We start from the raw sequence: 21,971 nt of genomic DNA, 5'->3' as shown, positions 1-21,971 counted from the left end.
GTTACATTAACAGAATCTTCTGAGTCTGAAAGTATCCCTCCCATCCCTTACTTTTATGCTTCTGAAAACTAGGGAGGGTCCCTTCTGAGGCACTTTCTCCATCCCTCCCCCTTAGGAATCAAATTTTATTTAAACAGTTAAGCAGTTATCAGACTGTTGTCGAGGCTGTGGATCTTCCTCCTGTCTCCCAGGTCATTTTCACATGTCATTACACTTGATCTCTAAATGGCTTTTGATATCACAGTATCCTTTTAGATTGGCTTTGGTAGTTGAAAGCATAGTATTACTTACAATGGTTCTTCCTTTGAGACTTGTTCCAATTAGTGTTGGTAGGGGGTGAAAGCTCTAGCCTTAGATCTCTGCTTTCCAGGGTTCATCAGAGGTCTATTCTTTCATCTCTTATTTAACACCTAGATGGAACTGCTAGGTGAGGTCATCTGCCAGCATAATGTGAAATATCAGTATGCTGAAGATACTCAGCTGTGTATTTCTACACTGGATTGACCAACTGATGCTATAAAGGTTCTTACTGTGTATAGAGAGTAAGGAAGATGACCTTGATAGACATATGCAAAAGAGGCTGGATCGTTTTTTAAATCCAGAAGAAAGAGCTAGCATTCAGAAGGGGCTTAAGCAGACCCCTTCCTAATTCATTGAACTATAGGAAGGGGGAGGAGGTACAGCACAATCAAACTTGCAAGATTCTGTTATTAAAGCCAATCTCAATAAAAGTAGTTTTAGCTGTCATGTGGTGTTGATTTCCTGGTCTGGTCTATCTAGTGGGGCTGACGCTGTCTGGAGGCTGTTGGGGGCTTGGATGAAGAAAAAGAGGGTCAACTTTGGCTCAACCCAAGCAAAATCAGATTTTAGGGTGCCCTGCATCTGGAAACTTTCCATCTTTGACTCTGGATAGGGTAGTATTGCTCCAGACAAAACTGGTGTACAATTTGGGGGTCCTCTTGGACTTGCAGGTCCTGCTTGAAGAGCAGATGGCAGCCATGGCCAAGAAGGCCTTTGGACAATCCAATTCTTGGATGCCAATTCTGAATCAGGAGGCTCTCCTGAGAGACCCTCATGCCTTGACTACCTGCTGCTTGAACTATTGCAATGTGGGCTACATGAGGCTATCCTTGAAGATCACCCAAAACTACAACTAGTCCAATTATGGACATACCACAATTTGCTCATGTAACACCACTATTTTGCAAGCTGCACTGGTTTCCTAAAGGTATAGAAGTGCAATTCAAGGTGCTGGTTATCACCTATAAAGCCCTTCATGATGCAGGGTTGGGTTATTTAATGTGTCAGGTGGCCATACAAATAGTTTAAAACAATGGACACTTTGTGTTGCCCTAAAGTGGCTCTTGTTCAACAAAGTCACTTCAAAAGGAGATGAAGAGACCATTGAAGATCTTTTGCTTGCTTTGCTGCAGCTTAGTAGCAATGTGACCCCTACACTAAACATTTCTTTAGCATACTAGAGGATGTCCCAAAACTTTTGGCCTCCCAGAAGGCACTTAGACCACCAAAATCTTCATCACAAAATACACTTTATATTGGATACGGAAGATGCATATTTGATATGCGTGTGATCAAGCACTGGTGAGATTTTATACGAGATTAACTTTCTTGGGACTGCAGATCTTTAGCAATAATTTCTAGGCTGGGTCTTTCTTCTGAACATCTACCTGGCAGTTGTAAAACTTTCCCGATCCCACAATCATTTTAAGAGAGCCATAACCAAGTCCCTGCCTATAGCCCATTGCTTCTCACCCAAAATAAGATGTTCCCCGCTATATGCTACAACTCCTGTTTTGTTCAACAGAGATAGATTTGTCTGGGTTAGGATCTAAAAACATGGTAGCAACCTGCATGGGTACAATGAGAAGCTCTAAACCACTCTTCATATTGTGTCTGGAACAAGGTAACAATGCACATTCAGAAATGTTTCCTGTTTTAAAAATCTCTCTTCTGTCTTACCAATCATGAAAATTGACTTTTCTTTTTTCTTTCTAAATAAAGGATAATATAACTGCATTATGGTCTGTAGAGACAGTAAAGTCTGCACTCTGCTCAAACATGATAAATGTTGCTTTTCAAACTGTTCTTCTTGAAGAAACAGGCCAATGTTTTTCCTGGTGAATGGGAACAAGCTTTTTACTACAATTAACAGTTACCAAGGGACATCAATGCTTATTTCTAACTAAGTATTTACTGGAAATAAACATAATTTTGATCCGTTTATTTCCCCCCTCTCTGAGACCTCCAAATGCCAGGATACCTCAGCTTTAGGACTCCTTATGGCATAATTCCAGTGATTCTGAAGTTCCTGAAACCCTGACATCATGCCTTCAGGCAAGGAGAAAAATAATCTGCTATAAATGATTAAGGAGAATGATACACTTAAGCTTGGGCCATAAAAGTGACTCGTAGCTGAAATTACGGTATGTTTTCTATGAAGAACGTTAGATATCGTAAATTTCCTCCTGGTGATTCAATTTGCTAATCATGAATCTGTTATTTCAGGTTGCAGTTCTTAACATCCCCCCCTCTTTTTTAATAAACATTTTGTTATACAATTTTGCTCCAATTTCCTATGTTACAGTAGCACAAATGCTAACATCTGGAGTTCATCTCAGAAAATGATGATCATGTTTGATTCTCCTTACAGGGGCATTTTATCTAACAATAATAGTAGCATTTCTGTGACATTTATATGCAAGGCAAGAATGGGTTTTGAGATCATATATCTCCTTGCCTTGTTTTGTGAGAATGTCACAAAATATATTTCCTGAGGGCATCTCATCTTGCTGAGTGTAGATTTAAATTTTTTAAAAAAGTATTTAGAGCCTACCATTTCTCTAAGCACTTTGAGGTAGTATCTTTTGGTTTATTCAATTTCTGTTTCTTCAGAACAACATTGGAAATAAGGTAAGACAGAGAAGATGAGTTCAACCAAACAGGCACAGACCTAGCAACTGCATTAATGCAACCTATTAAGCTTGGTTAGCATGTTGTTGAAACCCATTCTGTTTGGTGAGTTTATGGCTCTGTGTATTGTGTGAACTGAATCCAACAAAGAGTTAATTCAATAATCAGGTTAAGGATGTTGTGTGAATGCAGCCAAATAGAAAGTTTGGTGAAGACCACCTAAGAAACTACAAAGCAGATGTCTTAATAATTGAAAATGCGTTCGCTATTACCGTGCACATAATCATAATTGAAACAGGATTGAAACAAGAAAGAACTTTATTACCATACAACTATCTACTTATGTTCTCAAGCTAGACATGTGTCAAGGTCATCAGCTCAGAACTTTCCACCAAATTGGGAGCAGCAAATTGAATAGGGATTAAATTAAATCTCAGGAGGCAAAGTTACAGCAGCTCCTCCATGACAAGCTGAATCTATTTTTGTGCCCGATTTGGAGTGCACAGGGTGCCCCTCAGCTTTGGGCCATATTTGCTTCTGAGAATGGTGGTCTAACATCATTGTTTTTCCATGCATTTCTTGCACGATATATTTTCTTTCTGGGGAAGCAAAAGCAGTATTTGATAGTCTATGAGAAATGCTGAAGCAGGAATGTTCACGCTTGTTCAAATCACAGAAAATTTAAAGGAAGGAATCACAGAAAATTTAAAGGAAATTTAGAAGGAAGACTTTATTCTGATGTGTGGCTGAGTATGTATTGTCTGCCTTGAAACACATACTTAGGAATACAGTAAATATTTTAACTGATTAAAAATGTATGTGCCCAAGTTGTTCTCCAGAGGTGCTGGCATACAATCATACCATCTCCATCCAAGCATGCTGGCTAATGGGGAACGTTGTCCATCAAGTCGGGAGGAGGGACTCAAGTTGGGGAATCCAGGTTGAATAGTTTGATGGCGTGGGCATCTGAGACTTGGGCTTCTGACCTCTCCAACAGGACCTGATCTCCAGCCCTTTTGTATCCATTAGGGAAAGGGAAGAGCCAACCTGCCTTCACATCTACTCTGAATTGCAGATTTTCTCCAAGGGAAATAGCAGAGCACCCGCATTATCTCCTGGTGTCTGCTGGAAGGGCTGGGAAAGGTCCTTATCCTTGGAAGGTGGACTAAAGATCTGACTTTCCCCACTGCTGAGCTGGGCTTTTCATCTGTCTTTGGGTGGGCAGAAATGAGAGGCCATTGCAAATCTCTCTGCTGCCCCACAGCTTCTGTTCCCAGCCCCTAATTCCCACCCAGACAAAGGCTGACAAAGCCTAAACTGGTGTTTTTCAACCTCAGCAACCTTAAGATGAGTGGGCCTCAGCTCTCAGAATTCCCCACTGGCTGGGAGCTGGTCCACACATGCTGGCTGGGGAATTCTGGGAGTTGAAGTCCACCCATCTTAAACCTGCCAAGGTTGAAAAACCCTGTTCTAAATGATTTTGCACCCATCGGGTCCTTAAAGAATTTCATTTGCCTTTTGTTCCCTTGGAATTTGCGGCTGGATTTTTCAGATTTGCGGCGGACTCTTATTTCCAAGGGGAGACCCACCGCTGGAATACGGGGGGCACAGCCCCCACCCTTTTGCACCCCGAGGCTGCCTCTGGACAGGGTGGCCAGTGAGGGAGGAGCTCGCTTGGGCACCGGTGCAGACGGCAGGACCCAGAAAGCCGCCTCAGAGCGCCGGCCGCGGGTAGCCTGAGACAAAGCCAAACGCATCCTGGCTCGGGGCAGCCTCGCACGTGGACGGGCGAAGCAGCAGCCCAGCGAGGACCCGCTCCAACTTTTCCCCCGCGAAGGGCGGCGGGAGAGGGCGCGCCCGCACGCCCCGGCCGCGTTCCCAAGAGCACGTTTCTCCAGCCGCCGCAGCCGCCGCTCGGCTCCCCGCTCGCGTGGCCGCCGTCGCTAGGCAACGCGGTCCCGGGCCCGAGCCGCTCCAGAGCGGCACCTGCGCAGTGGGCGCCGCCCGCCCGCTCGCTCGCTCGCTCGCCCGCTCCAGCAGGAGGCACCTGCGCCGCCCGTCCTCCCCCCGCCCGGCTCCCTCGCGCCACGGCGCAGGCGCGGTCCTCTCCTCTGGCAGCGCCGGCCCGAGGGGCTGTGGGGGGCGGGCGCGAGCCGGAGCCGGGGGGCGGGCCCGGCCGTCGGCGGCGCTCGTTGGCTGGCGGCGCGCGGGGGGCAGGCAGGGAGGGGGCGCGCGCGCGGCTGCCCGCCCCCTTCGGTCGTGGCTCGCCAGCTCCGCTGCCACAGCCGGGCGTGAGGCGGCGGCGGCGGCGGCAACGGCGGCTCTCCCGGTCGCGAGCTGAGGTGAGGCCGGGGCAGAGCAGAGCAGAGCATCCTCCTCCTCTCCTCCTCCTCCTGTGCCGCCCCTCCTCCACCCTTCCCCCGGCCCCCCCGCCCTCAGGCTCTTCCCGCCCCCCGCGCTCCCCCTCCGTCACCTTTCGCCCCTCTCCGCTCGCGCCGCCCTTACCTTTCCCTCCCGCCGGCCATCCTCCCTTCCTTTGTGTTCGCCGCCGCCGCCGCCGCCGCGCCGGGATTTTACCCTGGTGCCTCGGAGCGGTGGGCGATGCATCTGTTCTGTACCCACCCAGGCACGGGCAGGCTGGCATAGGCGCCTACCCGGACGCGCAGGCACATACGCCGGTGCACAGCTAGACCCATGTGCCTGTGTGCACACGGACACACGTTGGCAGACACATACGTGCGGGCATGCCTGCTTGCCTAGGCACCCATCCTGTGCACGCACCCTTCCTTGCATTTGCCTCTGTGCACACCCAAGGCTCCCCTCCCCGCTTTCCTCTCCCTGCTTCCCTTTCTCTTGTTCACAAGGCGGGGCGGGGGGGGCAGCTCATCCCTCCACATCCCCAAAAGAAAGGGCTACATGGAAATCCGGGGTTGTTTTTCCTGCAGCCTGTGTGCGTATGGGCATGGTGCAAGCGGGAGAGGATCCTAAGGGCTCTTGGCGTGAGAGCGGCGCTGGGAGCATCATTCTTCCCATTATATGGCAGAGACGCTCACCCCTCTTCTATTAAATGGGTCTTTTATTCTGCGAGAGGCCGGGTTGTCTTAAGGCATCCGTTGGTTTGAAACTCCTTCGGCTGTCTTGAAATTATCCTCCCCTCCTGTTTCGGGTTGTCTCAGATCCGGGGATGAAAAGGGACAATGTGGTGGAAAAGAAGCTCTCGAAACCAGTTTTTTTTAATGGCTTATTCTCTGGGCAATTCCAAGCCACCTGCTTCGTCTTTGATTTGGGATTCCTTGTGAAATGTTTGTAGTGTTGCCAACATTTGTTTACAGGAGAAACCGGTCTACGTTGGCCATAACTATGGCAGAGCCCTTTTTTTTAATTAAAAGAAAATAATAGTTTGGGTATTTCTCACCCCCATGCAATCAAAGAAAAGTTATGGAAGTTTGGGGAATGGGAGCTGATTGATACTCTGTATATGAACAGTGATCGGAGTTTCACTAAGTGTTATTATCTTTAAAGTTTTTTTTTTCTCCTTGTTGAGGTTTGTGCTTAATTCTAAGGAAATTTTGAGAAGGAATTGAAAAAAGATGATTGGATGGAGAAAAAGAAACTTCTAATGTTACTATATACCTGCTTCTCTAGCAGTACAATGTAGTGTTGACTTCATAGCTAGAGAAGGCTGTTGGATACTGGATGTGGAGATTACTGGTTGGTTTTTAGATAGATACGCTGTTTATTATACCTTACTTTTTTTTTTCTTACTATATAAATTGTCAGTAATGTTATTACACTTTCAACTGTTTTGGTAGAAAATACATTCTTTTTAAAATATTTAGTCATTGAATTTTTTACAAATTATTTTATCAACTTGAGCTTGTGCTCCAGAACTTTGACATGTCCAAAATACTGTAATCAGCAGCTCAGGGTTGGCATATGATTATTAATAAATATTTCTCAGAGATTAATTTAATTTATCCAAATTATTGTAGTGTCCTTGTGTATTCTGAAAGTGTATAGCAGTCATGCCTGTGGTTATTTCTATTAAGAAAAACTTTTTTTTAAAGAAGGTAATTTAGTCATAATCATTTGCGAAGCTAGAGGTATATATAAATGGTATTATATGATTGCTGGATTTTTTTTTATAGGTGATCAGTTGGGTAGTGTGAAGGTTTCTATCCTGGAAGATCCTTCCAACCCTATGATTCTAGGAATCTATGATGAAACAAAAATTGAACAACACAGGAAATAAAACAGAAATAATTAATATAGAGATATAACTGATACTTCTTTGGGTTTAATTTAGTTATGCGTAATTGAAACAACATGTGTAACCTCCCAATGGTTTATATAAAAAACAAACACTGTATATTAATACCATTCATTCAGGATATTTATGAAGCATGATTAGGGATTGTTAACTCCAAATTGTACAGATGTATGCTCTAATCTTAAATATATTGATACGTTCACTTGAGTAAAACTTTTAGGCGTGGGTCTCCACATGTACATTGAATAGGACTTGCTGATGGCAATATGAATCACCTATCACTGATTTTTGAGCCTCTGAACTCTACAACTACATTGTAGTTCTAATTTTGTGATCTTATAGAAGGGAAATATTAATATCTTGTAATGAGTCAAAAGGCCAGTGAGCAGCTTAAATAATTTACACTGCAGTCATATATATGCTTTGCCTGTACAAATCAGATTACTTTTGAATTTATATATTTGAGTTTATTGTTTAGAAGTGTGTTGTAAGACTTTTATTATTTTTTATGCACCTACTTATAAGAGCTCTATTGTATCATCCTCCCCCCCCCACACACACACAATAGCCAACTAGATGGCCATAAAAACATGCAAAGCCCTCTCCTGCTATTGTTGCTTGGCAGCTGGTATTCAGAAAAATCACACCTCTCATCCTGGAGTTATTATATAGTTATTGTGCGTATTAGTTGTAGAGAGACTTATCTCTAAGAAATTTGGCTGATCTTTTTTTAAAGCCTTACAAAATTGGAGGCTGTCACTTGAATCTTCTGTCATTTAATTTCATTTTGAGGACACCATGCTCTAGTTTTATGAGAGAATAAGAAAAAAAAATGCCCCTGTTCATTTTTTCTGCATCATGTATAATTTTATACTCCTTTATCAGATACCAGCCCTCCCTGTTACTTGCATTTTCTGTTACTAACAATAAACCCAATGTTTTTCTCCCTCATAGGAGTTTCTCTCACTTTCTGATAGTTTGGATGACCTTCTCTCTGTGTCTCTTCCCCCGCATCTTTCTACATTTTTGTTGAAGTGCAGTGCTAAGAATTCTGTAGTCATTTTCCCAAATGCTGCTATTGTTGTATCTGTTAGGTAGTCCTTCAGATTTGAAGAAGATACACTGTTGTTCAGTTCATCTGTGGGCACTGAGGTGGCTCTGAAGTCCCAGTCTGGAAGTTCAGAGTCTAGCACAATGGGAGCACTGGAAGTTCATTGTTGTAGCAACTGTGGGTGTTATTCTGTGACGCTGCTCATAATTTTCTATCAGTTTTTGGCAGTGTCTGTCTTCGAAGCTGGTGGAGGCTTCATAGCACAGGGCTCACCAGTGGGTTCTCTTAGCAGCTGCAGCTTCTAGTTCCCTTGTCTGGATGTCACTTTCCAGTGTCTTTGTAACACTTGCGTAGTCGACCTCGAAGTCTTGTCCCAGATTCTACTGCACTATAGAGCAACTGGTGAGGCATACAGTGGTCATCCATTCTGTTGATGTGCCCCACCCCCCATATCTGTGCTCTGATAGTCAGGGACTCAATGCTGGTGGATGCCATGAGATCCAAGGCCTCCAGGTTGGAGACACGGACTTGCCAGTAAATGCTGAGGATGGGGCGGAGAGTGTGCATGTGAAATTTCTCCAGTTGTGCTGATGGTACAGAGTCCAGGACTCACATCCATATAGGAGAGAAGGGATAACCACAGCTCTGTGGACTTTCAGCTTTGTGGAGATACAGATGTTGTGTTGATTAAGCACACTAGTACACAGCCACTCCAGTGCATGGCTGGCCTTACTGATCCTGGAGTCAGTTTCTTTGTCCAAAGACCCATCACTTGAGATGATGCTTCCCAAGTATTTGAAGCTGTTTGCATCTGTCAGCTGGGTGTCATCAAGAGTGATTTTTTGTTCTATGGAATTGGTATTTGGTGGGGGCTGGTAAAGTACTTAAGTCTTGTTCAGGCTGATAGTCAGGCCGAAGAGCAGAGCAGTGCATGAGAATTTGTTCAGCATCAGTTGTAGATCACTGTCTTTGTGTGTCAGGAGCGCACAGTCATCAGCAAAGAAGGTTTCTTGGATGAATGTATGGAGACACTTCATCTGGGCATTCAAGTGGTAAATGTCAAAGAGAGATCTGTCCAATCGGTACCTAATGTACACTCCCTCCTTCAGACCCTGGACAGCACATGGCAACATGCAAGCGAAGAACAGATTGAATAGAACTGGGGCTAGCACAGAACCCTGTTGTACCCCATTGGAAATGGCAAATGCAGCTGATATATTACTGTTGTAAAGAACCTGTCCTGTTATTCTGTTGTGGAGTAGCTGAATCAACTTTACAAATTTCCTCTGGCATTCATAACGTCTCAGGATGATCCAGAGAGTCTCCCTGTTTACAGTGTCAAATGCCTTTGTCAGGTCAACGAAGACAGAGTAAAGAGGCTTGTTCTGCTTGATGCACTTCTCTTGGACTTGCCTCACAGCAGATATCATGTCCGCTGTACTGTGTTCTGGCCGAAAGCCACACTGTGCTTCTGGGAGGCTCCTTTCCAAGACAGTGACAAGTCTGTTCCGGACAATGTGGGCAAAGATCTTGCCTGTAGCGGACAGCAGTGAGATACCCCTGTAGTTTCCGCAATCTGATTTGCTTCCCTTATTTTTGTAGAGAGCCACAATGAGGGCATTGCAGAAGTCATCAGACATCTCCTCTATGGGCCAAATGTCTTCCAAGATGTCTTGGAATGCCTGTAAGGCGTTTGGTTCTAGTGCTTTGTAGATCTCAGGAGGAATGCCATCCGGTCCTGTTGCTTTATTTGAGTTCATCTGCGAGATCACTTTCTTGATCTCATCCATAGAGGGAGGCAGGTCTAGGGCATCCAAGACTGGAAGCTGAGGAATCTGCTGTAAGGCATCATAATCAACCGTGGATGGCCTATTGAGTAGGTTGGAAAAGTGTTCAGCCCAGCATTTTTTTCAGTCCTTCCTGGTCTTTGGTTATGCTCGACCTATCAGATGACAGCAGGGGGAGCATCCTCATTTAGATGCCTTTCTTTAGCTGAAGAACTCTCTGGTGGCATGCATGTCTGCATAGCATTCCATCTGCTCAGCCTTTCCCTGCTACCACTTGTCCTGCATTTCTTGCATTTCTGCCTGTACTTTGGACTGCAGGTGCTTAAACTTGTCTTTCCTTGAGTCAGGTGATGGATCATTCTGCCAGTCTGCATAGGCTTTTTTCTTGGCCTGGAGGGCTGCTGAAATGGTCTCATGATTTCATCAAACCAGTCTTGATGCGCCCAGGTTTTCAGTCTGAATACAGTTGTTGCAGTCTGCATGATGACATTTTTAAAGTGCATCCACTTTTCAGAACAGGTTCCTACAAGCGGTAAATTGCTAGAGAGTTTTTCATTAAGTACATCTTGGAAATGTTGGACTTGGCCTGGGTCTTGCAGTCTGCCAATATTGAATGACGTTCTAACAGTCCTTGGTTGCTTATGATGTAAAGGGGCTATGTGCAGGTTGAGGACCAACCAGACCAGCCTGTGATCTGACCAGCCCTCAGAGCCTCGCATGGCTTGGGTGATAGTGACGTATTTAAGGTCACACTGATGTACTATGACATGGTCAAGTAGGTGCCAGTGTTTGGACTTGGGATGCATCCAGGTAGTTTTGTACTTGTTTGCAAGTCTGAATATCATGTTAGTGATGCACAGGTTGTGCTCAGCACATTTGCTCAGAAGCAGCAGGCCATTGCTACTGAGTTTTCCCACCCCATGTCTCGTGAGGACTCTGTCCCAGTTCTTGCTGTCTGTCCCCATCCTAGCATTGAAGTCGCCCAGAATGACAAGTTTGTCGCTGGCAGGGGTTGTCTGAATAATCTGGTCCAGGTCCTTCCTTGTCTTCATCTGGACTCATGAGAGTTGGTGCATAGGTGCTGACAATGGTGATATACTTGCTGAGAAGAAAGCGGAACTTCATAATGTGTTAATTTATTCCAGAGGGTATAGTAGAGATGTACTTCAGCAGAACAGTTTTGATTGCAAAACCTGCTCCATGAGTCCTGTTGTCAGTCTGTGTTTTCCCTTTCCAAAAGAACATATATCAACTTGCTGCTTCCTGTAATGAATCCTCCTCTGCCAGCCTGATCTCACTTAGTGCAGCAGTGTCAATGCTATAACAGTGAAGTTCGGCTGCTATGACTTCTGTTCATCTTTCAGGCCTTGACACCTTGTCTCTATCCAGCAAGGTGCGGACATTCCAGGCTTGGAAAATGAGTTTTCTTTTATTTGTTTTTCTTGATGCTCAACCACTAAAGAGATAATATGCCAGCCACAGTTAGCTAGCCAGATGTTGTGGGGCAGCAATGTTTAGGGTACCTTTTCTAACCCCCTCCCTCATGCAAGGGTGGGCAGTGCTATTCTAGAAGGGCTGCCTAGTCGTCCTGGATGCTGCCAGACTTCTCTGCTGCCCTTGGTAATGAGATGAATGAGCACTGGTCCAGGGGCCGCCTATGTGCAGGTTTGTGACTACAGCTGCCAACGGTCATCTCCACCTGTTGCTTCATCACTCCCCATTGCCGCTTGGCTCCACGAATTAGGTTTGGACTGAGATGATTTGCAGATGAGTTGTAGATGAAGATGATTTGCACAAGATAAACCTGTGCATGATGGAGTTTTAAATAGAACAGCGATTGCCCAGGGGCAGTCCCACTCTCTTGGCGTAAGAGAGCTTAAACCAGTGGCATGGAGAACTATTATGGCTGAAGACCTCTCCTGCTGCAGTGCATGACCAGGACATCTAAGTGTCTTGCCATGCTCTTAGTGCTCCACAATGCCTGCTGGGCCTGCCTTCTTGACTGTGGATCATTGATCAGTCTTCTTCACTCAATCTGCCAAGACCAGATTTCACATGCTGGGATAGACAAATGAGAGTCAAAGACCTGTTGGCTACCCTCACCTGGTTTGGCCCGTCTACCAAGATGGTTTATCAAAGTGTGGCCGTTGTGTGTGTTACAACTACTTGGAGCCACAGGTGAGAGCTGAGTGCCAGGTGGGGACCAAAGGTGAACAATCAGCCCTAGAAAGGGCATGGCAGGCCCCTCCACCAGAGGTGCTATCCCTCCCTGGACACCCCATACATATCAGAGATAGTATAAAAGCAGTGTGATATTGTCAGTTTCATTTTCAATTCTTTTTCTGTATATTCACAATATGTTTGCTTTTTAATATAGTGATCAATTGGTCATTTAGCTAGCCTTTCCAGCTATGTGATTAATAAATCTGATCAATCCCAGATCAGGGATCAGGGCCATCCAGTTTTATGTGATCTTAAAGATGTTTGTACTAATGTGAATCACTTTGCATCCAGTTATATTATTGCTCATCTCCTTAGTTTGAAAGGATCCTTTTGGAACTCCTTGAAATCCATTTGGGTTATCTGCAAATGTGGTCAGGTCACCCTTCAACACAAGTGCATATAATTTCTCAGCACATTAAAAGGCATTGTTCCCCATAGCGCATCTGATGATGTGACAAAAACTGATGCCTTCTAATACAATTTGTTGGAAGCGGTGCTACCAGATTCCTGAGTTTTGCCACCATAGACTAATGCGGCTCTCTTCCTACAATGTTACCCATAGTACATTGATATAAATCCTTGAGAATCCCAGTTCTTATATCCTTTTATCAAAAGAGTAAGTTGTCCATTTCTTCCAGAAGAAATGTGTATATCAGCTTAACTTCCCAATGATAATCCACTGTAGTTTAGGACAAAATTGATTTTATCAACATCTTAGCAGGCTGAAAAAGCTTATGTTGTAAGCTTCCTAGAACTGTTAAGGGAATGGGCGGCATATATATTTTCTAAATAAACAAACACAAAGAATAAGTTATATTTGAACTTTCTGTAAAACACATTCCCAACTCCTGAAGAAACAAGATGTGTCCTTAAACTAGCATAGATAGATTGACAGAATGTTTGGAAGATGCATTCAGAATGTTACGTAGAACACCCAAGGGTAGTGTAGAAGCTGTGTGTTAATAAACCTTGGAAATGTTTAGCATTGCAGCATCATAATTTCTTGTAACATCCTAGTCCTTGGAACTTCCAGTTATACTGGAGAACAGGTGATAAGGTACAAAACAGTGCTTCCTCTTTTTGGGTTTGCAGAATATATAGTGTGGGTGGGTAAATAGATGAGGAAGGAGAAATGTGAAAGAGTGTGCTGGTTGAGAACTGGTTGATATTGGAATAATACACTAAAAATATAAGTACCCAACATATACTAACCTTTTGGTGACTGTAATCAGTTGTTCAAACAATTCTAACAGCATGGCATAACAAAATACAATTCTTTGATGTCTACATTCAGTTATTGAGTATTGACAATGGATGGGAAAGGATTAAATACTTTATTCAGAAACTGAATAAGGATTAGAATATAATTTACTGTTCTGGGTTAGCATAAATTTATCTAAACTTTATTGAGGTCGGTTTTGATTTTAGCAGTTTCTATAAATAGGTGATGGGACTGAAGTACATTTTCTAAAAATGCTCTCTTTTTAGAAGAGATGCTCACTTTTACTCTCTGTGATGTACACAAACACTCCTTGATGAGACAGCCTTCACTATCACCACAGGTTGTTGTCGCCCTTTTCGTTGTTGTTGTGAGCTGTTGGCTAAGTGGTTGCTCCCATCTCCCGGAGATCATAATAACTGTTTGATGTGGAAGAACAGCATGACGTTTGCTATGGGTGAAAGCATCATCTGGGCTTTCCATAGAAACATTAAGAAATGGTTTATGAACTACCTTGATTTTTGTTTGCCATCCATTCCATTCTGTTCCATTCCATTCTCCTTTTGTTATAAATATTTTAGAATACAAATGGAGAGGGATTGGTGTATTGAGGGTGTTCGTACTCCCATATAATGCATTTGCTGTGCAAGCTGTACTGGTTACTAGTAAGCTTCTGAGAACAATTCAGGGTACTGATTGTGATCTATAAAGCCCTTCATGGCATAGGGCCTGGCTATCTGAGGGCCTGTTCTTCTCCCATTTTGGTTAGAAAACTGCCCCTGTCAGTAACATCTGATAGAGTGAGTGTGCTCTGGTGGGATGTAGGCAGTGTGCCTTCTCTGTTGCGGTGCCTGTCCTCTGGAATAGTATGGCTCTGGAAGTTTGAGTTGACCTGACCCTGCCATCCTTTAAATGGGCCTTGAAGAGCTGGCTTTTTCTCCAGGTGCTGTGGTAGGGGGTTATGTAACCTCCAAATGAATTTTATTAATTGCTTCGTACATTAATCTTTGGGATATCACTTTCTTTTGTTTGCATTGTATTGGATTGCTTTTATTTGGTACGCCAGCCAGAGTTGCTCTGAGCTGGGTGGCCTATACATTTGATTCATAAATAAATACATATAAACTGTTTATATAAATAAATACATATAAACTATTATATAGGCATCCTGGAGCCTTCCAAACTGTACAGTAAATACATATATAAAAGAGGTATAAGCAGTTCCTTTGTCTTTTCTCTCATGTGAGATTGTTCCTTAATTTTTATTTCAGTAGTCTGTGGATTTGTATTCTCTTTTAATTCTGATGGTCATAAATATGTGGGTTTTTAGGAAAATTCTCAATTGAAACATTTTGGGAAGAAATCCTCTTTGAAATAGGCTAACTTGAATAGCAATATATCTGAGTAGTGTTGTTTTTTTCTTCTCAAAGACAGATATCTATGATATACATGCTAGGAATATCACCTGAAAAGCATTAATGAAAAGGTAAAGCTACCTAATATATCTACATTTACACATTGTATCAATTCATTATTACTAATGAATTTATTACTAATGAATTGTGTCAATTCATTATTAACAAGGAATTTTTGTTCTGAGGAAAAGTTATGTCACTGCTCTGTATCCAATAAAACACTGGGTGATAGTGTATTCAGATTGACTAGGATGGAATTACTGCTTTCTGTAGGGGTTAGAATATTTATTAAAAATAGAAATTAGCCTTCTGTGCCATAGCTTCTTCCAATTTTTTTTTTTTTAATTTCCGCTTCCCAGTCTGCCTGTAACCCTGGAATTCTTTGGTGGTCATCTCTCTTCCAAGTATTGACCAGGTCTTACGCTGCTTAGCTTTACAGCCTGGGCATAATAGCCAAGTGCTGCCACTTGCTGAGGCTTTCTGTGTTATGCTGCTGGTCAGTTATTTGTAATGAACGAGTTGAATAGCGCCAGTCTACAGCTCCTGCCAAGCACCCAGTGAGTATAAAGTTGTTGTAGTTGAGCTTGCATTATTTCAAAGAGTGTTTAAAAATTATTTTGGTCTTTTCTTGATATCCTTCTTAAATGTAGGATGGCCATCTTCTGGAGCTGAAGAGGTAGTAACTTGCCCATGAACACATATGGTCTCTGAGGCTCCAGAGGACTTAACCCCCCCCTCCCCAGAAAAGAAAACTCAAACTGGGAATTGATTTATTTTGATAATATTATTATTTATTTTGCAAAAGTGTTGACTTCCCTTCTTCCCTGCAAAAAAAGCTTATTCTCCCCATTGATTCAGAATGATTCACTGGCTAATATTGCATAGTGTACATGAATTTAATGGCTATTAGTATAAATATGCGTTTACAAGTAGTTCTGGAACATCTTCACAGTTCACATCAAAACGTTTTGGGTCTAAAAGCCAAGTGCTCTTGACTCTAACGAAACGTTTTCTAATATGACTGTGAGATTAGGTTGTAAAATATTTGGGATACAATCTAAGGTCCTTGAACAGCAATTACAACTCATAACATACTGCGATTAGAGCATTGGGCTATGAATGGGAACACCTGAATTCAGATCTCCAGCCATGATATTTAAGTTTCTTGCGAAAGTAAAATAATGAACGGAGTGATAAAAATCTGTCCTGAGCTGGAGCTGGGCTGTAGAGAGAGCATATAGATAACACAACTGCTTCAGAGTGATAAAAACAATATAGCTAGCTGGAGTGGTCCTTACTACGCACAGAGGAAATTACTTCTTACGTGTATAGGATTGCACTGTCAGTCAACGTGTTTGTCACAGAAACTACCACTTGCGGTAAAGCGATACGCTAGCTGGCATTGTACTAATGTTTCTAGAATGTTTTATGCAGCCATCTGAAGTGAATTTGGGGAAGAAGTGAAACCAAACCATGCAGCAGGATAGTGGTGGTAGATTTACCCCTGTTGTCTTTAAAATAAACCCTTCCATTGGCTCTACTGAGAGATAAAATTTCCAAGAGCCTTAGAGCCACAAATGCCACATCTCCTTTACCCTCAAACTGTCCCTTTGGGTTTTTGATGTGGGACCAAGAAGCATGGTTCTGCTTTATGCCGAGCTCTTTTTCAGGTGGCTAATATTGTTCTTCTGCTTGTACTTCTTAGCGTAAGAAATATGTACCTTCTGAGATAATATTTCTGAAACGTTAAGGGCCCTTGAATTTTTGCGGGGGAGGTGATGACAAGTGTTTTTGTTTAAGCCTATTCTCTTTTGTGTTTGCAGAGAAACCACTGAATATATCATGATAAAATTGCTCAAGCTGGGGTGGGCAGATATGTATAAGAACTGTCCATTTGTAAGAACTATTCAACTATACATTACTTTTTTAAAAAACTGATATATATCCAGGTTTTTCAAAAGTTGTATTTGAAATATATTTTCAAAGAAGTGTATTGGAAAATGTTGGTTTCCTTTCATATCGCTGTTTTTATATATAAAAGTGAATATAAAATGTTTAAAATAGCAGGAATTTATTAAAGAAATGTTCTTGCAGGTTTTTGATGTAGTATCAGCATGTACTCTATGAGAAGAAAAGCCGCTGATGTATTGGATTCCATCTCTCTCTCTCTCTCTCTCTCTCTCTCTCTCCCCCTCCCTCCCTCTCTCTCCCCCTCCCTCCCTCCCTCCCTCTCTCTCCTGCCATCCTCTTTTTTTCTTTAGCAGATTTATTAATTTCGAATATTTGCTATTATACTGTAGTTAGGTTATTTTTCTGTATATCCCATAGGCGCTTGCAGGGGGAACAAAGGGGGCAAATAGCAAAAGGTGTGTTGTGCTATTGCAAACTCTGCTCCTTTTGTACGTGCATTGTGACAACACATGCACACACAAAGGGGGTGGAGTTTGTGTTCTGTGGGACGGCATGTTGTGATTTTTTTATGGTGCTTCGGCTGCTGTATCATTGTATTGTGATTATTTTTACTTTGTTTGGATTAGGTTTTGAAGTTTTTACACACACACACACACACACACACACACACATTTATATATATAATGAACTGCTGTTAGCTGCCCAGGGTTATGCATTTAAGATGGGTGGCCATATAAATTCAGTAAATAAATAAGCACTGCTTTTGTCATGTTGAAGAAAAGCTCCAACCTTCCAGATGCCTCTAGTTTATCCTGTGGTGAAAGAAAACAGGTAGAACTAAAAGTTTCTCAGAAGTATTCTAGTCAGTCTCTGTTGGTGCAGAATTTCTTTGCTTTGCTACCATATTTCTGACCTGTGATGGTCCAGTTATTCAGTTTAAAAGCCTTTGAATGATAACTTCATAATGTAATTTGACCCATGTTTGGTTGCAATGCTGTTTCATAATTGAATCTGTTGGTTCAGGTGCTATGTTTTGCTGCTACAGCCCCACCCCCACCCCCATTCCCATCCCAGTATTTGAAGAAAGATATCTTAGCAGTCTAAACACACCCAATCTATCAGTCATTCTTCATCAAGGCTATATATTTTGGGCAGTCTTCTCTTGACATGTTTTGGTTTGTTGAGTAGGGCTGCCAGTAATGCATTTGCAGGTCCGATACCAAAAAAAAGATGAACACGAAGGAAAATGCCAGGTCAATTACAATTAATATTTTAAAAAGGTTCCCATACTTACAGCACTAGAGAACTCCACCCCCAGACAACTGTGGTGAACCTGAGTGGCAAAGACAGTCATCCATGGAAATGACCCACAAAAGGGTTGGTTTCTTTGGACACGTTTTATAGGCCTTTAACCTCCCTCTTTCCCCCACCCCCAGAGTTGCTTAGTTGAGGCATCAGCAAGGGAAGATTATATATTAGTGAGGATTAAATGTCTAGCAGGTATTGGGCAGCTAGCAAAGCCAAAAGTGGGAAATAATTATCTAATTGGGGTTAGAGTGGGAAGTTTGTTATCTCACAACTAGCAAGATTAAGTAGGAAGAGCTAGCTTATCTAAACAGCCTCTCTTGCAGATGTTAATTAAAAAATGTGGGTCAATCATGGGACAAGTGTTTTTAAATTATGGCACCCAGAAATGGAAATAATACAACATGGTTGAGATGCTGAAACCACCTTACTAAGATGGGTTGGGCTTTATGTAAGCTATGGGTTAATCTGTATGTTATGGCAAGTAGAGTCTGAATGAAGAAGATTGTGAGACTGTTCTCTTGTAGATCTTGAATTGGGATATAAGGGAGGATAAAGAGAGAGCTGTTGTTGATAAATATAGCATTTCATCTTTAATGTTTTGCAGTGATATGGGCTTATGAATCTCTCACCATATAGAGTGCCTGCTTCCATGTATACTTTGGATGGAAATGTACAAATAAACTAAATATTATCTTATCATCAGCCTCTAAGTCAGTGTTTCTCAACCTTGGGAGTTGAGAATTCTGAGAGTTGAAGTTCACACATCTTAAAGTTCCCAAGCTTGAGAAACACTGCTCTAAGTTGTAGCCTCCTTTACACATATCTGGGTCTAAACTCTATTCAACTATTATAATTATTTTAATTGTCAGCCACCCAGAGTCACCCTCTGGGGGAGATGGGCGGCATATAAAGCTAATAAAAAAATAAACTCAATAAGGTTTATTTTGAATAGGAATGCTTAGGATTTCATGGTATACCTTTGATACAAAGGGTATCTGAGTAATTACAGTGTTCTTCATGGTGGACCAGTTGTCAACCATTTAACACATTTTCATTAGTATCCATAGAATATAATTATTCAGTTTTCCATCTACTGTACTTTAGTAATAAAATGAAGATAGTTGACTTTAGATGTGTATTAGTTTCTTCAACATTTCAGTAGGCAACTGTATATAATAAATATTAGGGAATTATTTTTAAAGAAACAGTTCCAAGTTGTCTCTATGAATAATGGAGCCCAAGCAAAAAAGAAGGAAACAACTGCACTTTCTCCATGTTATTAAGCATGACTACAATACAGTCTATTGGGGAAGACTGTGAAAATTGCTTGCAGTTTTTCCTTTTTTAAATAATTTCTGATAAATATGTTTAGCTTGATGGCTTATTAACTAGGAGTGATTTTATTTGTGGTGGATATATGCACACTTCTAATGTAATATTAGACTCAGTTTTTAAAATTAGCATAAATAATGATCATTATATTCATTAAACATTTTGACATTTAAATTACACAAACTGTTGATGCAGGTTGTTTTCCCATTTTAAAGATGGGAAATTAAAATTGAAATGAAGTGTTGAAGCTTAAGCCTCTTACATCTTTATCAGGTTTCTCTGACACTTCAGTCTTAACATTTTCCCAAAAGTGTATAATGGCATTTTAACCTTACTATCTCAAGATGCTGTTTAGCTGGGTAAGGACCTTGGGGCTTCACTCTGGCTTCTGATTACCACTTGTTTTGCGGGGACCCTGATATATTATGGTTGTAAGAATAGCAAGTCCATATCAGGTATAAAATTAAAGTCTGGATTTTGAATGTGCAAATTTAAGACTTTGTTGATGTCATTAATTTTTTATTTTGGTCATATTTTATGTCCCTGGTTCTGAAGTACAATGCAATAGGAGTAAATAAAGTCTTCCTTGAATCAAGCTTGATACCTGGGTGACTATATGTATATATCCATATTGTTTTCTTGGCAACAATACAGAACTATCTCTCTGTTTTGTTTTTAGTTTGTCACTCTAATTTAACCCCACTGGGATTTCCTAGGGGCCTCCCAACTAATTAGGTCTGACTTTCTTAGCTTTTTAAGAAAAAAATCAGCCAAGAGCAGCTGGTACTGCCGTTGGAACTAAGGTAGAGACTTCAAAATGAAATAGTTTAGATGATGCCCAAAACGTATAAGCCTTCTTGACTAATTATGTCGTTCTCTTTTTCCCCCCTGCACTCCATGGATAATTTAGAAGAATTTTCTCAAGTCTGACATTTCATAGGGAATACTAGCTGGGAATTCTGGGAATTGCAGTCCTAGCATATCCAGTGTCTGATATGGTAGGCTGATGTAACAGCACTGAATTCTGTACTACATTTGTATTTTTTTCCATGTGGCTCCAGGTGATGTGTGTGGTTTCCCGATCCAGGCACTAGTTAGGCTCAGAATATTCAACCAGGTTGCTGTATCATATGACTGCATTGCATCGCCTAGAAGAAGGTTTTGTGTATACAGTGGTACTTCTACTTACGAACTTAATCCGTTCCGTGACTCTGATCACAAGTCGAGTTGGTCGCAAGTCGAAGTAAATTTTCCCATAAGGTTCAATGTAATTACCGTTAATCCGTTCCGGCGTCCGCGGATCACGCGTCAGGGGCAGAAAAACAGCCGCTGACCACATGGACCGGCGGAAAAACGGCCGCGGACCACGTGGAACGGGCGGAAAAACGGCTGTGGACCACGTGGAACGGGCGGAAAAATAGCCGCGGACCACGTGGAATGGGTGGAAAAACGGCCGCGGACCACATGGAATGGGCGGAAAATGGCTGCGGACCACGTGGCACGGGGGGAAAAATGGCCACGGACCATGTGGAACGGGTGGAAAATGGCTTGTAAGTCGAAGCGAGTTCGTAAGTAGAGGTAAATTTTTGGGGCCGGAGCTGATCGTATCTCGAAAATTTCGTAAGTAGGGGTGTTCGTAAGTAGAGGTACCACTGTACTTGTTTCTTACTGGAAAAATGCTGGCTTTGGTTATTTTTAAGAGGAAATTATTGTTGATGACTTCAAGTAGTATGAAGAATGATAGAACTGATGTTGCTAGGATAGTTGCCATAAATACGGGATGGCTGCAATCCTCTAGCAGCTATGTATTCTTAGTTGCTGTTAGAGAGCAAATATATTCTTAAATGGAGAGTATAAAGGCTATGTGGTCAGGAGAGAATCAGGATGAGTGAGGTTTTCCCATGGCAACATTATCTCACCTTAGTCTTAAATGTTTCTGGCAGCACTCTCCATCCAGTAGAGAAGTAGCCGTTACTCCTTGTAACAAGAAGGGATTATTTAGCACAGGGATGTTCCCTAGAAATACGATGAGACTGAGAAGCTAAAAAAAAAAATCCCAGAAGAAAGCAGAGCAAGCCACTTACGTACAGTTGCTGAGATGGCTGCATGGATGTATGATTGCATGATGTCATCAGGAGATAAATGGAACAAAGAGGAGACTTTACTTTTAGCCTGATAATGGGTGTACTTGTCTCAGAGCTGCTGAGATAAATATGCTTTAAAGATGCCTGTAAGTTTCTCCCATTTATGTGGAAACTAAAATGGATTCAGCATCTGCTGAGCAGGGTTCTTTGGACCCACAATGAAGGGTGTGTATGTGTTGGGGAGCAGGAGAGGGCGCTTTGTTCTGTTCCAGGTTCTGTAAATACTTCAGACTTTGTTTCATAGGATCCATAATGGGGTATTTGTATTATGTTGTTGGACGTGTTCAAGGTGACGTATTTTAGGATCCCAAATCTTAAATGATCATACAGACACTTCCATGTTGTTTTTTAACAGAAAATGCAAATTGCCATTACTTTCC

General features: G+C 42.2%; 1 protein-coding gene across 3 annotated transcripts in view; it reads left to right on the top strand.

Moving 5' to 3' along the window:
- Positions 1 to 5,102: 5,102 nt before the first annotated feature.
- Positions 5,103 to 21,971, top strand: part of CTNNA2 (catenin alpha 2) — a 519,575-nt gene continuing 502,706 nt past the window's right edge. For 2 of the 3 annotated variants that reach the window (XM_088133180.1, XM_088133182.1), the window contains exon 1: positions 5,103 to 5,273. The gene's annotated coding sequence lies outside the window, so the exon portion shown is untranslated. The remainder of the gene's footprint in view (positions 5,274 to 21,971) is intronic. The other variant, XM_088133181.1, reaches the window with a different exon arrangement.

Source organism: Python bivittatus, unplaced genomic scaffold (assembly GCF_059951505.1).
Source record: "Python bivittatus isolate LINGU-HERP-01145 unplaced genomic scaffold, Pbiv_v1 ctg000070_np1212, whole genome shotgun sequence".
Classification (NCBI taxonomy): Eukaryota; Metazoa; Chordata; class Lepidosauria; order Squamata; family Pythonidae; genus Python; species Python bivittatus.
The sequence above is the reverse complement of the archived record's forward strand: the minus strand, read 5'-3'. Positions and strand labels throughout refer to the sequence as shown.